The sequence below is a fragment of the Sparus aurata genome, chromosome 6 (genome assembly GCF_900880675.1).
Source record: "Sparus aurata chromosome 6, fSpaAur1.1, whole genome shotgun sequence".
In the NCBI taxonomy this organism is placed as follows: domain Eukaryota; kingdom Metazoa; phylum Chordata; class Actinopteri; order Spariformes; family Sparidae; genus Sparus; species Sparus aurata.
The window spans coordinates 39273541-39286081 of record NC_044192.1 but is presented as its reverse complement, the minus strand read 5'-3'; positions in this window follow the sequence as shown (position 1 = coordinate 39286081).

Genomic DNA, 12541 nt, shown 5'->3' with positions numbered 1-12541 from the left:
TTTGTGTTATTTAACCAAAGAAATCACTCAGTTGTTTCAAATCGCAGGGGAATCCACTGCGTTCAACACACATCTTGTTTTGTTCCACATTGACAGGGCAGACACAACATGCAAATGACATTCTTAGCAAATTGGCTTATTTGAAAATTGTTTGCTGTGGCTTACTACCACTGACTTATCCATTATGTGGCAGCAAATGCCATGTACATCTGACTATGTTTGTCATCACTGCACATAAATGAGTGTAAAATAATGCTTCACTCGCCTTCTTTCCAAAATGTATTTATGGCTGTCTGTCAATGTCAAGCTTTTGATCTAATTTCTGCTTTGTTTGCTAGTTTTTATCCTATAAAGTGCGTGCTGCCACATTGTGAAGTTTCAATGAAAAATGAATTATTCAGAGGTTATTCAGAGGTTCCTAATCTAGGATGCCTGTGACTTGAAAGACAACAATGCCCTCTAGTGGACAACTTGTGTCACGTACGCCATACATTCATGTGCTTCTAATCAAAATTGAACACTTCCTTTTGGATTGAGAGTATGGGTCAAAATGTGTTCTTTGTGCATCTGGTCATGATGAATGTGCGTACCAAATTTCGTCCTTCGTCCTATGTGCATGTAGGAGGTGGGGCATCACAATAGGGGGCGCTACAGAGCCCGCAGGCTGAGATGGCTGAGATGGGAAATTGTATGAAGAAGTTATGAGGGCATGATGCTTTACGGCGAAGGATTTGAATTGACCGCTCCACTGCGGCCAGCAGGTATGACGTAGGTTAAAGATTTCCATAACTTTTCATCTTCAAGGTCAGAGGATGAAACTGAGCGACTGTGAAGTCGGTGGTGTTACGTCTGTAGGAGGAGATAATTTAAGTACGAAGATATTATATTATATTATATTTCAAAATGGCGGCCAAAATCAAAATGGCCGACTTAGTATTGATGCAGAGATTAATTCGGGGAGACAGCCTCTACACTTATGAGCAGTTTGGTGTGGATAGGAAATTGTATGTTGAAGTTATAAAGCCTCGATGCTTGATGGCAAGGGAAAAAAATGGTTTCTACCGTCCCGCCCATTAGAGTATGTCGCAGCTGAAAGATTTCCATAACTTTTGTTCTTCAATGCATGAAGATGATAATTGAGTTAATGTGAAGACTGTGGTGTTTAAGCTCTAGGACAAGATAGTTTTCAAAGTAGGCAAGAATTGGACAAAAATGCCGCCACACATCAAAATGGCTGACTTCCTGTTGGAGTGACGGTATCGGTCCAAGAGGGTTTTTTATACGTCTGGTCATGCGGAATCTGCGTACCAAATTTCATTCTTCTACTCACTTGGGGGAGGCGGGGCATCACAATAGGGGGCGCTACAGAGCCCGCAGGTCACGACCACGCCCCATGACAACACAGATCTGTTCAGGGCGACTCCCTCTGCATTCCTGAGAGATTTGGCCGAGATAGGAAATTGTATGAAGAAGCTATGAGGACATGATGGTTTACAGCGAAGGATTTGAATTGACCGCTCCACCACGACCAGCAGGTCCGAAGTAGGATAAAGATTTCCATAACTTTTCATCTTCAAGGTCAGAGGATGATACTGAGTGACTGTGAAGTCGGTGGTGTTACGTCTGTAGGAGGAGATAATTTAAGTACGAAGATTGGCAATATTTCTAAATGGCGGCCAAAATCAAAATGGCCGACTTAGTATTGATGCAGAGATGTATTTGGGGCGACAGTCTCTACACTTATGAGCAGTTTGGTGTGGATAGGAAATTGTATGTTGAAGTTATAAAGCCTTGATGCTTGACGGCGAGGGAAAAAAATGGTTTCCACCGTCCCGCCCACTAGAGTATGTCGCAGCTCAAAGATTTCCATAACTTTTGTTCTTCAAGGCATGAAGATGATAATTGAGTTAATTTGAAGACTGTGGTGTTTAAGCTCTAGGACAAGATAGTTTTCAAAGTAGGCATGAATTTGGGAAAAATGCCGCCATACATCAAAATGGCTGACTTCCTGTTGGAGTGACAGTATGGGCCCCCAGACTTTTTTGTGCGTCTGGTCATGAGGAATCTGCGCACCGAATTTTGTTTGTCTACGCGCATGTGGAAGGCAGGGAAGAACATTAGGGGGCGCTACAGAGCCCGCAGGTCATGACCACGCCCAGTGACAACGCAGGATCGTAATTTTCGCCGGATGTGACGTATATTCCAAATTTGGTGAGTTTTTGGGTATGTTCAGGCATCCAAAACTGCAGTCAAACTTGGAGAAGAATTTTTTTTTTCTTCCAATTACAATAGGGACCTCGCAGGTCTACCTGCTCGGGCCCTAATAATTAAGCCTAATTGATTAGGGGGATTGACGTTAGGAACCAGCCTCAAGTGACCGTTCGTGACCTGGAAGTTGCTACTTGTGTAAAACGTAAGTAAAAACACAATCATTTGCAATCTGTGCTTACCAACAACACTTTTACAAAGTGTTCCTGAGCCTATGTAGCAATATCCTGTGAGTCAAAAAGTGGTAAACCTGGCCTTTTTTTCTTCACAGAAAACAGATCCTTCACAGATGTTTGTTTCTTTAAAGGATGTCCCTTCTATACGCAACCATGATATGATCACCTGTTACCAATAAACTGTTTAATTGGCGCAAGCAAAACTGATGGAGCAACATGCAAAATGTGTAGTTTGCATTTGTTGTTTTTAGTATAATTGTTAATAACATTGTGTAAATGATATCCTGGTCAAAATGGGTTAGCACATTTGTATGGTTTGCACAGTGTCCCAACTTTTTAGAAATGGGGTTGTGTGTCATGAGATTTTCCTCAAAGATTCAATCCCTTCATCGATGAAGACATTGATCATCAGTACAGAAGGGGGGGGCGGCTGTAAACCGAGGGGGGCGATGACGTGATGCATAGTATGAGAAAACTTATGCAGCCCAACTGTTTTATCTAAGCCACATAGAAACGTGATAAGAAACAAGTTACAATAACACACTGCCACAAGTAAATATACCTGCTTTACTAACATAACGTTCATTTTAACCCGACCATTAAGAAAGAGATGAAAACCGATTAACAGCACTAGCCAATCAGAAGCAAGAAACAAGCCAGGTAACCCAGAGCAACATAAAAACAGACTCCACAGATCAGACGGCGCTGATCTAACATGTGATGTCCAACAGCGTATGATCAATAACCACATTGGTAACAAACACAAACAGTAGCAACAATACAGATGATAAAATAACCAGCTCTTACCTTCAGTAGAGTTGCAGTCTCCTCTTTCCTGATGAGTGGAACCTCCTTAACAGCATCTCCTTCATTTATCTTTGAATTTCCGACTGAGGTCATTCTCAAATGCCAGCTGAATGAGATGGTCTTTCCGTCTATGCAACATGCTGCGTCTGTGCTCGGTAAATACGTTCTTCAACATGGAGAATGAGTTTTCGCACATAGCAGTTGATGCCCCGAATGTTAGTGCGTGTTTGAACGCAGTCATTACCGCTGGCATGGCACTGAATACCATGTACTCCTTTGCAACAAGTTGACTCAAAGTCACTTTCTCTTCGTCCTGGCCTGTGCACCTGTTTTTCAGATACTCCCGTGCAACTGTGAACTGTGCCTCAACCATTTCTGTGTTTGTTAAATCCAGTAGAGGTTTCACTTTGTTGGCCTCCAAGAAATTCTCACTGACGGGGTCCAAAGCGTTCAAAGCTGCCATGTATTTCCCATAACGCTCGCTGAAACGCGCAGCCATTTCACTCAGAATAGAGTTGATGATGCCAAAAAACAGCCGCTTGCACTCCTGTTGATTGTCTATTTCGCGCTGCCCAAGGCGTTCACTCACCACGTAGTCTTGAAGAGTCCTGGTGGCCTGCCGCTGTCGTTTTGGAGGAGCAGGCGCGCCATCACCTGCATCCCCACTGTCAGCCCACAGTTTCAGAAATTCCACATCTGATCGTAGATCCTCTATGCAAGAGGAGGCACTTTGAATGAGCCGGACTGCGGTGATTAGATACGTTTCTTCGGCTCGCAGCATCCGATTGGCTGGGTCCATCAGCCCCAATACTTTGTGCAACACACAGGTGAGAAATTTGAAGCTCCATTCTGTGATGGCCTTGTGAAGGCCAACAGCTTCAATTTTCACATCAGCACTTGCTCCTGTGGTTCCGATTTATTTCAGAAAGTCCACCAGTGCGGTGTGTGACTTCAGAACCACAGACACCGTGTCAAGGTGTCCAGTCCATCGCTGCTCTAACAGCCTTTTAAGCTTCTCTTCTTTTTACTGTGCCACTACAGTGGGCTTTTTCAGAAATTTATAAAGGGAATTGCACACATAAAAAAAATCCCCAACTGCACTCTGTGAGGAAATAGCATACACGATCACCAAATGCAATTGGTGGTTGAAACAATGAATGTAAGGCACTTCTCTGTTTAACTTATTTTGAATAAGCTTCTGCATGCCTCCCTCTCTTCCCGACATGACGCTGGCTCTGTCAAAACACTGACTAAGAATTTTGTTTGCATTTGACAGTTCATTGAGCACAACATTAGTGAGGGACTGGGCATTCCACTTGTCTGTTGTCTGCATTGATAACAGCCTCTCTTGCACTTTTAATTCCTTGTCCACATAACGCACAACTACAGATACATTTTCACTGCCTGTCGGGTCTTTAGTTCCATCCACCTTGAGTGTAAACCATGACTCCCCAACATCTTTAACAATTTGCTCTGTTACGATCGTGCTCATCAGTTCAATGATGTGACTTTGAATATCATGTGATGTGTAAGTTGCGTTTTTTGGAATTGTACTGAAAGCCTTTGCTAGCTCTTGGTTTTGCCTCAGTGTGTAATCAAACAGTGAGAGAAACAGTCCGCTGCCCGCTTCATCTCTGCTATAGACTGAATCCACGTCACCCCGCAGTGGCAGTTCGCTTGAGACGAGAAATTCAATTATGTCTACAATTGCAGAAACATACAGGCGTATGCGTATGCATCGCATTTCCTTCTCTTTCCAGCTCGCCATGCATGCTTGGTGCTCTTTGCTGTTACTATGCCTAAATCCCTTTGCCTTATCATTAGCATGCTTCCAATTAGTATACCCAGTTCTTGTGAAAACGGAGTCACTCCCTCCAAATTTCCTGCAGGGAAAACAAAAGGCAACGTCTGCTTGCTGCGAATATTGAAGCCAGTCTCTCTCATTGTACCAATTAGCCGAAAACGACTGTTTACAGTCATTATCATGACTTATATGAAAATACTACATTTTGACTGAGGGGGCGGGACAGTCCACCTCTTGACGCCGGGACTGATTTACATTGACATTTATTTGATGGTATTAACTATTGGTAAAACAAAACAAACATGTTTCATTTTGTTTTTACGCATATACAGTGGTTTAATTTTTTATTTTGTTTTAGAAATGTAGAGATGGACTCCAGGGTGTGTAAATACACAGTGACATCACTCTGCGTGTGTCTTCAGGTGGAACAGAACACACCCATCTACACCCCCTCATCTTTGAGACGGAGCGAAGTAAAAAAAAAAAGTGCCCCACAGCATGGTGGTTTGAAATGATTCTTTTTAATTTAAGAATCTGAAACTTGTGAACCATACAGAAGTATGTATTATTATCATTTAGTCCAACAGTGATGACAACAGATGAGAGCAGAGTTGTTGTCTTTTCTTGCATAATATACAGAAATCAAAACCTTCAAAACACTCACCACACTCACTTTAATGTATAACTTGTCTCTTTTTATATTGTTAATGTGCTGTTTTTATTATTCAGCTTTTTGACCTGTAAAGTGTCTCTGTGTACCCTGTGCTCATCCTATTTATTTTACCCATCTGATGTCAACAGTTAATGCAGTCTAGAGTGAGTTTAATTAGGGTTACTCAATCAATTAACAAACATTTAATCAGAGGGAATAGGAGGGCTCAAGAGATAGCACTCTTAATAAATGACTAGAACCAGAAAACATGCTTCACATAATTTGAACACATGTCAGACCTGTCACTTATCTTCCCTGTCAATATGGAATAAACAGATGGCAAGTGATTGCTGAATGAACTCCTCTTTATGCAAGGAGAACCAGTGCCAGTGACACATTGTGTAACCGAGAAGTATTCCTGCTGCGGCTGGTGTAGGTTACACTTGAAGAGGTGGCTTACAAACCGTACCAGCCTACAATGTACCTACTCTGCAATTCTTTTTGAGATAAAGCACTCTGGGCTCCATTGAAAGGACACCAGTCTGCATTAACACATTCTTTGATGAGGCATCTTCTTTCTTAAAGAATTCATTAGACTGAGAGCTGGTTACACACATCTAGTAATCCTATTAAAGTTGAGATTATGTAGCTTCTTCTATCAGTCATCTGAGGTTGCAAGCAGGGAAAGGGTTGCAATTAGCAACAACACAATGCTGTCCCTCGTTATCCAGCCATCTCACGACACACATTAGCAGATGCTTAGTCACTGATTACTGAAGCAGCAGTGCTTTATTCTGGGAATAGCCCCTCAAGTGTCTATCGCAGTGCTGTGACGGCAGCACAGCTAATGTCAGGGGCTGTGGAGCTATTTCCTTCTCCTACTCCCTCTAGAGAGGGCTCTTATTCTTCAAACTAATGTACCAATCTTTGACAAATTAAAATAATAAAAAGAAACTCCATCTGAAGTTTTATGTTTCTTTTACTTTCTATAAGTTGATCTTTCTATAAGACCATGGCCATGGCTTTGAATGATTTTATCCTACCTTACTACCTACCTGAAAAAAACTTCTGAGAGTAACTAGATATATTTGCAGCAAACATCAGGAGGAAAATATTTTTATGGTGAAGGGATAGAAGAGTGTTTGAGGTTTAGTGACAGGCCCAAAGCAGGGTTACATGCCACAGGTTGTGGCTTGGTTGTGAATTCTACTGACTCGGTTGTTTAAAGGGCAGAAGTCAGCACAAGTCCCTGTCCTTTTAGCTACACTATGGTGACTAGCCTATAGTGTACACTGCATTTTGTTATAAGGACATGAGACTTGACATGACTTGAAAAGATGTGTTTTGATCCTGTTGCTGCCTCAGATGAAATTGATTTACCCTTTGGACCAGCGACAGCCATGGCCAGAGGCATTATGTTTTTTGGTTGTCCATCCATCCTATCCTTGGGAAAGCAATGTATCTCAAGAATATTGTGAGGGAATTTCTTCAGACATTGTTTAAAAAAAATTCAATTGGACTTATTACTACTTACAATAAACTGATTGTATTTTGGTGACCACAGGTCAAAGTTCAAGGTCCTTGTTATCTCAGGGTACTCCAAACTAAAGTGTGCCCCTGATAACAAACAATTTTAGATGAAAACAAAGTAAAGAAATGTTTTATTGATCGTCATCGACCATTACTACTTCAACCAAGTGGCAAGCGGCCCCAAAAATCCTGATTGGAGCATCCTTAGTATACACATATGTATACATATTAACACATTTTATCAGAATCAGACTCTTACAGCTAAATAAGGGGAAGAGAAGGGTGAAACTCATCTGTCTGAAGAGCAAATATCCTTCATTTGGTCTGTGTGCACTCCAACACAGGCACAGAGAGCCTCAGTCGAGAGAGGAGACACAGCATGTGTTCTCTGGTCTTGGTGCTTTCAGTGACAGGCTGCAGAGTTGAGATGCATGGAGCCAAAAAGTTAACGACAAAAATAATGACAGAATTAATGATTATTTATATAGCAAACGGTGGCCTTTACTTGTGGCTTTTAGGAATCTACGCTATCTTTCTATTTTCTGCTCTGAGTTCATTCTGGAGCCTTGTTTAGCTCTCAGTAAAAAGTGAAAAAATACCTGGGGGGAAGCAGGGGTCTTCACCACAGTGAGCCCAAAAGGGTGATAAGCAAAGCCTAAGAGTCAGAACAATAAGCAGAGGGGACAATAGGCACCAAAAGAGCCAGGATACAGCAGGTGTTGTAAAGTTATACAGTCTAGGGGCGTGTTTTGGAAGAGGATCCTTGGTGCTCGTTTTTAATTCCTTCGTGTGGAAAGAGAATTGGGCTCTGCTTAAAGGAAAGTAATTGGTTTTCTACATAATCTTAAAATTATACACGCTTGCAAATTGGAAACTCATACATTTTGTTGTCAATATATGCAACATATCTAAGAACCCACGATAAATGATAAGAGAACTCAAATCACAAGTCAACATGCAGGTTAACAAATACACTCATGTGGTACTGTCATTTCCTTGTATCATTGTGTTCAAAGTAATTCACATCAGTTGGCATCAGAGTGGTATCCTGTAAATTTGAAGAAGAGTTAAAATTTCATCATATCAAAATGATTACATGTTCTTAAACACAAGACATATATTCACACGTTTAAGTAGATAGTTCCGACCATTTCAGACACTTTGGGTGAATAGACATGAGGAGCAGGACAGAGCACACTCACAGAGGAATGTTGGTGGCCTCCTACAATTTACGGCCCTAGAGAGGTCTTATGGTGTATCTATGTGGATGGACAGCAGTTGCTACTGTTAAAGATGTTACTCTTCCAAAGTTGCTGGGATGAGACTGAACTTCTCAGGTCTCGTGCATGTCTTTCTTAACATCCTTCTGCCTGAAGGTGAGAGGTCTGTGGGTCATTGTATGTCTCTATGCCCTCCAACACAGGGACAGACAGCCTTAAGATTAAAACATAATATTGTTTATGAAAGGATTGACTTTCTTCTTATTTTCCTATATCAGACAGGTTTTAAACAGATTTTGACCTTTTTTTTCCCTTCTCCTCTGATGTGTTTACATTCATATCAGGCCTAGAGGATTTGTTTGTTGGCCAGTCAGGCGTGAGCCAGAGACTTCAGCTGAGTCACATCATTCTGGACAGTCGGCACTAAAATGGCCGATGCAGGAGCAGGCCACAGGCCAGGGAGAGAGGAGGGGATCAAACATGTATTTAAACACACATTGACCCCTTTCAAAATGCAACAATAAAATATGTTTTCCAACATGATTATGTCTATCAAATCTATACACGCTACAGGATTTTGACCCTGGTTTTAAGTCGCTCGAGAACAAGGGCAGATTAGCGCTCGCCCTTGTGAACAATGATTATCAGGTGTGAACTGTTCAAAGATGCAATCCAAGTGATCACCCACGTGTCGCCCACGCCTGCTGGATATTTTAGCAGATTAAATATCTGGTTGAGTCGCCAACGGGTCAGGGAGACAGGAACGAGCTACAGCCAATGAGAGCAGACCCTCCTCTCCTTTCTCCCTCTCTCCTCCTATGTTGTCATCTGCAGTGGCTCTCTTTAACCAATCTTATCATGTATCTATTCATGTGGAACCACAATAACAGCCCATAGTCAGAATACATACAAGCTGTTCATTATAGGTTACCATGGTTCTTCCTGAGCCAAAACACAAGCAGGCAGTTTCAGATTTTCATTGCAAAAACAATCCCTTCTCGAGCAGCTTCCTTATCCATTCTCTCACACATATTACTTCCTGTTTCTTCCTTGTTTTTTTCGCTGCAAGTCAGCACACAAACAACTTGGACTGCTCGGGTTATGGAGCCAGAACGGCGACTTTAAAATTTGGCATCCAAAAAAAAATTGGCATTGAAAACAAAACCAGTACTGAAAAAAGAAACATTGTCATTGAAACATTTCTATTGAAAACAGTTGTATTGGCATTGAAACAAGTATTGGCACTGAAAAAAGAAAGTAATTCAAATAATTCAAATCCGAAAATCTTATCATTTTATTTTATTGGGATTTTTTTGTATTTTTCAATGACAATCTTCAGATTTTTTCTTCATGTCACTTTTTTTTCAGTGACAGATTTATTTACAATGTCAGTTTTTTTTCAGTGTCACTGATTTTCAGTTTCAACTTTCTGTCACTGTTTTGGCGTCGAAGGGGAGGGGCAAGTAGAGTGTGGTTTGCATATCATTTGAGAAGGTAATGGCAGCAGCCTGCAGGAAGGCGGGGCTGGACGGTCCAGCCATAATACACCATGTTAGGTCCCGTGTGCCGGCCGTCTCTGGGCAACACAGAGTCCAACTACCTCGCGGACTTTTCTTCTTTCTCTTTCTTCTTTCTTCTTCTGCTCTCTCCTGATGTGTCCAAGTCTCTGTGTATCTGGTTCTGTCCCGGAGCTCCCGAGCCCCGCTCCTATATGCGTATGGAGTGTGGTAGTAGTACCGGGGCGCCGAGCACGGAGCATTAGCCACAGTTAGCACAACAGTAGAACAGCCTGTCGCTCCGAGCCGGGGCTGCAGCGCCGACAGCAGCGCTCCATCTGCTCCCCGAGCTCTGTAACACCGCACCGCTACCGGAGACCGGAGCTCCCCTATAAACTAAGTTCACGTGTATAATATCACTATTCCTACAATGACTCCTTTGAGTCGAAGCGAATAAACTCAACAAGTCAGTATGCGGGTAAAGTCAGCTGTGATTGTGCTACTGTGGTTCATAGTAAAGTACAACAGACGGCTGTAATCAAGTAACAGACACATATTTTCATAACTGACTGACTTTTCTCCAAGCACTCTCTTTTATTGTCCGGTCTCTGTATGCGTGTGCAGCGGTGCGGTGGCACAGAGCTCGGGGAGCAGACGGAGCGCTGCTGTCGGCGAGGCAGCCCCAGCTCGGAGCGACACAGCTGGGGCTAATGCTCGTTAACTCCGTACTACTACCACACTCCATACGCATATAGAGACCGGAGCTCGGGAGGTCCGTGCCGTGTTCCAATATCCATACTTTCCTGTACTTACTATACTTAGTTTGAGTACGTAGGGTGTTCCGATATCGATCGCGGTGAAAAGAAGTGTACTTAAAGGACCCGGATGTTGCACTCATAACGGCAAAATCGTTGAGTGTGCAACGATGTACACTTTGCGCACTCAACGGCCGCCATCTTGTCTACGTAGCGGAAGAAGCGGAGCCAGGCAGAGGCGCTCCGCTCGGATTTTTTTTTTTAAATAGCTTCTGAGACAACAGCGCCTGCAGCGGAGCCATTTTGCAGGATTGTAGGATTGTAATTGTTAAAAAGTAAAGCCGTAGATGTCTTATGTTCACCGTTCAAAGCGGGATGTTTTTGGCGGGCGACGAGCCGCAGCGGCTGTCGCGATCGTAATTTCCGGCAAGTGCACCACGGAGTATTACATTTGGAACAATACTCACCTGCTGAAATCTGCGTACTTAGTAAGTGTGGATAGTGTACTACGTTTAAGTGTACTCATGGAATTATGGATATCGGAACACAGCACCGGTCTCCGGTAGAGGTAAGGTGGCACAGAGCTCGGGGAGCAGACCAGAGCACTGCTGTCGGCGCTGCAGCCCCGGCTCGGAGCAACAGGCTGTTCTACTGTTGTGCTAACTGGGGCTAATGCTCCATGCTCGGCGCCCCGGTAGTACTACCACACTCCATATGCATATAGAGACCGGAGCTCGAGAGCTCCTGGACAGAACCAGATACACAGAGACTTGGGCACATCAGGAGAGAGCTTGAAGAAAAGTCAGCGAGGTAGTTGGACTCTGTGTTGCCCAGAGACGGCCGGCACACGGGCCCTAAAATAGTGTATTATGGCTGGACCGTCCAGCCCCGCCTTCCTGCAGGCTGCTGCCATTACCTTCTCAAATGATATGCAAACCACGCTCTACTTGCCCCTCCCTTTCGACGCCAAAACAGTGACAGAAAGTTGAAACTGAAAATCAGTGAAACTGAAAAAAAACTGACATTGTAAAAACAAATCTGTCACTGAAAAAAAAGTGACATGAAGAAAAAATCTGAAGATTGTCATTGAAAAATACAAAAAAATCCCAATAAAATAAAATGATAAAATTTCGCATTTGAATTATTTGAATTACTTTCTTTTTTCAGTGCCAATACTTGTTTCAATGCCAATACAACTGTTTTCAATACAGATGTTTCAACGACAATGTTTCTTTTTTCAGTACTGGTTTTGTTGTCAATGCCAATTTTTTTTTTGGATGCCAAATTTTAAAGTCACCGTTCTGGCTCCATATCGGGTCACTTCATTTCCACATCACATCTCACCTGTGTGATTTGCAATGTGTGACTCCCCCCCCCCCCATCACTGATGCTAGATTCCAGATCCCATGACAGAAAGTTGTGTAGTGTGAACAGCACAGCGATCTGATGACATTGAGAGTTGTGCAGTCTGACCAAGGTATCGGGGTTGCTTTTTTTTGAAGAATCCATCACTCCAAACTTCTGAAAGAAAGCCAGGTATTCAAAATGTATTTGATCTATTTTTACTAGAATAAATTGGGGAGTTTCATCACAACAACAATTAAAAGGTAATGGAGCCTTTATTTCGTTCTGCCACACATACAGTACTGCTTTGAAGATTATTCCCATCTGATAGATCACTTGCCTCGGTGAATTCTTCTTGTGTATCTTACACAATGTTTGCCTTTTGATGTTCGACTTTTTCGCTTGTACATTTTTTATACGTGATGCATTATAGACACTACTTTGTTCTTTCTTCTTTGTAATCAATAACTCACAGATCTCATCAGAGCT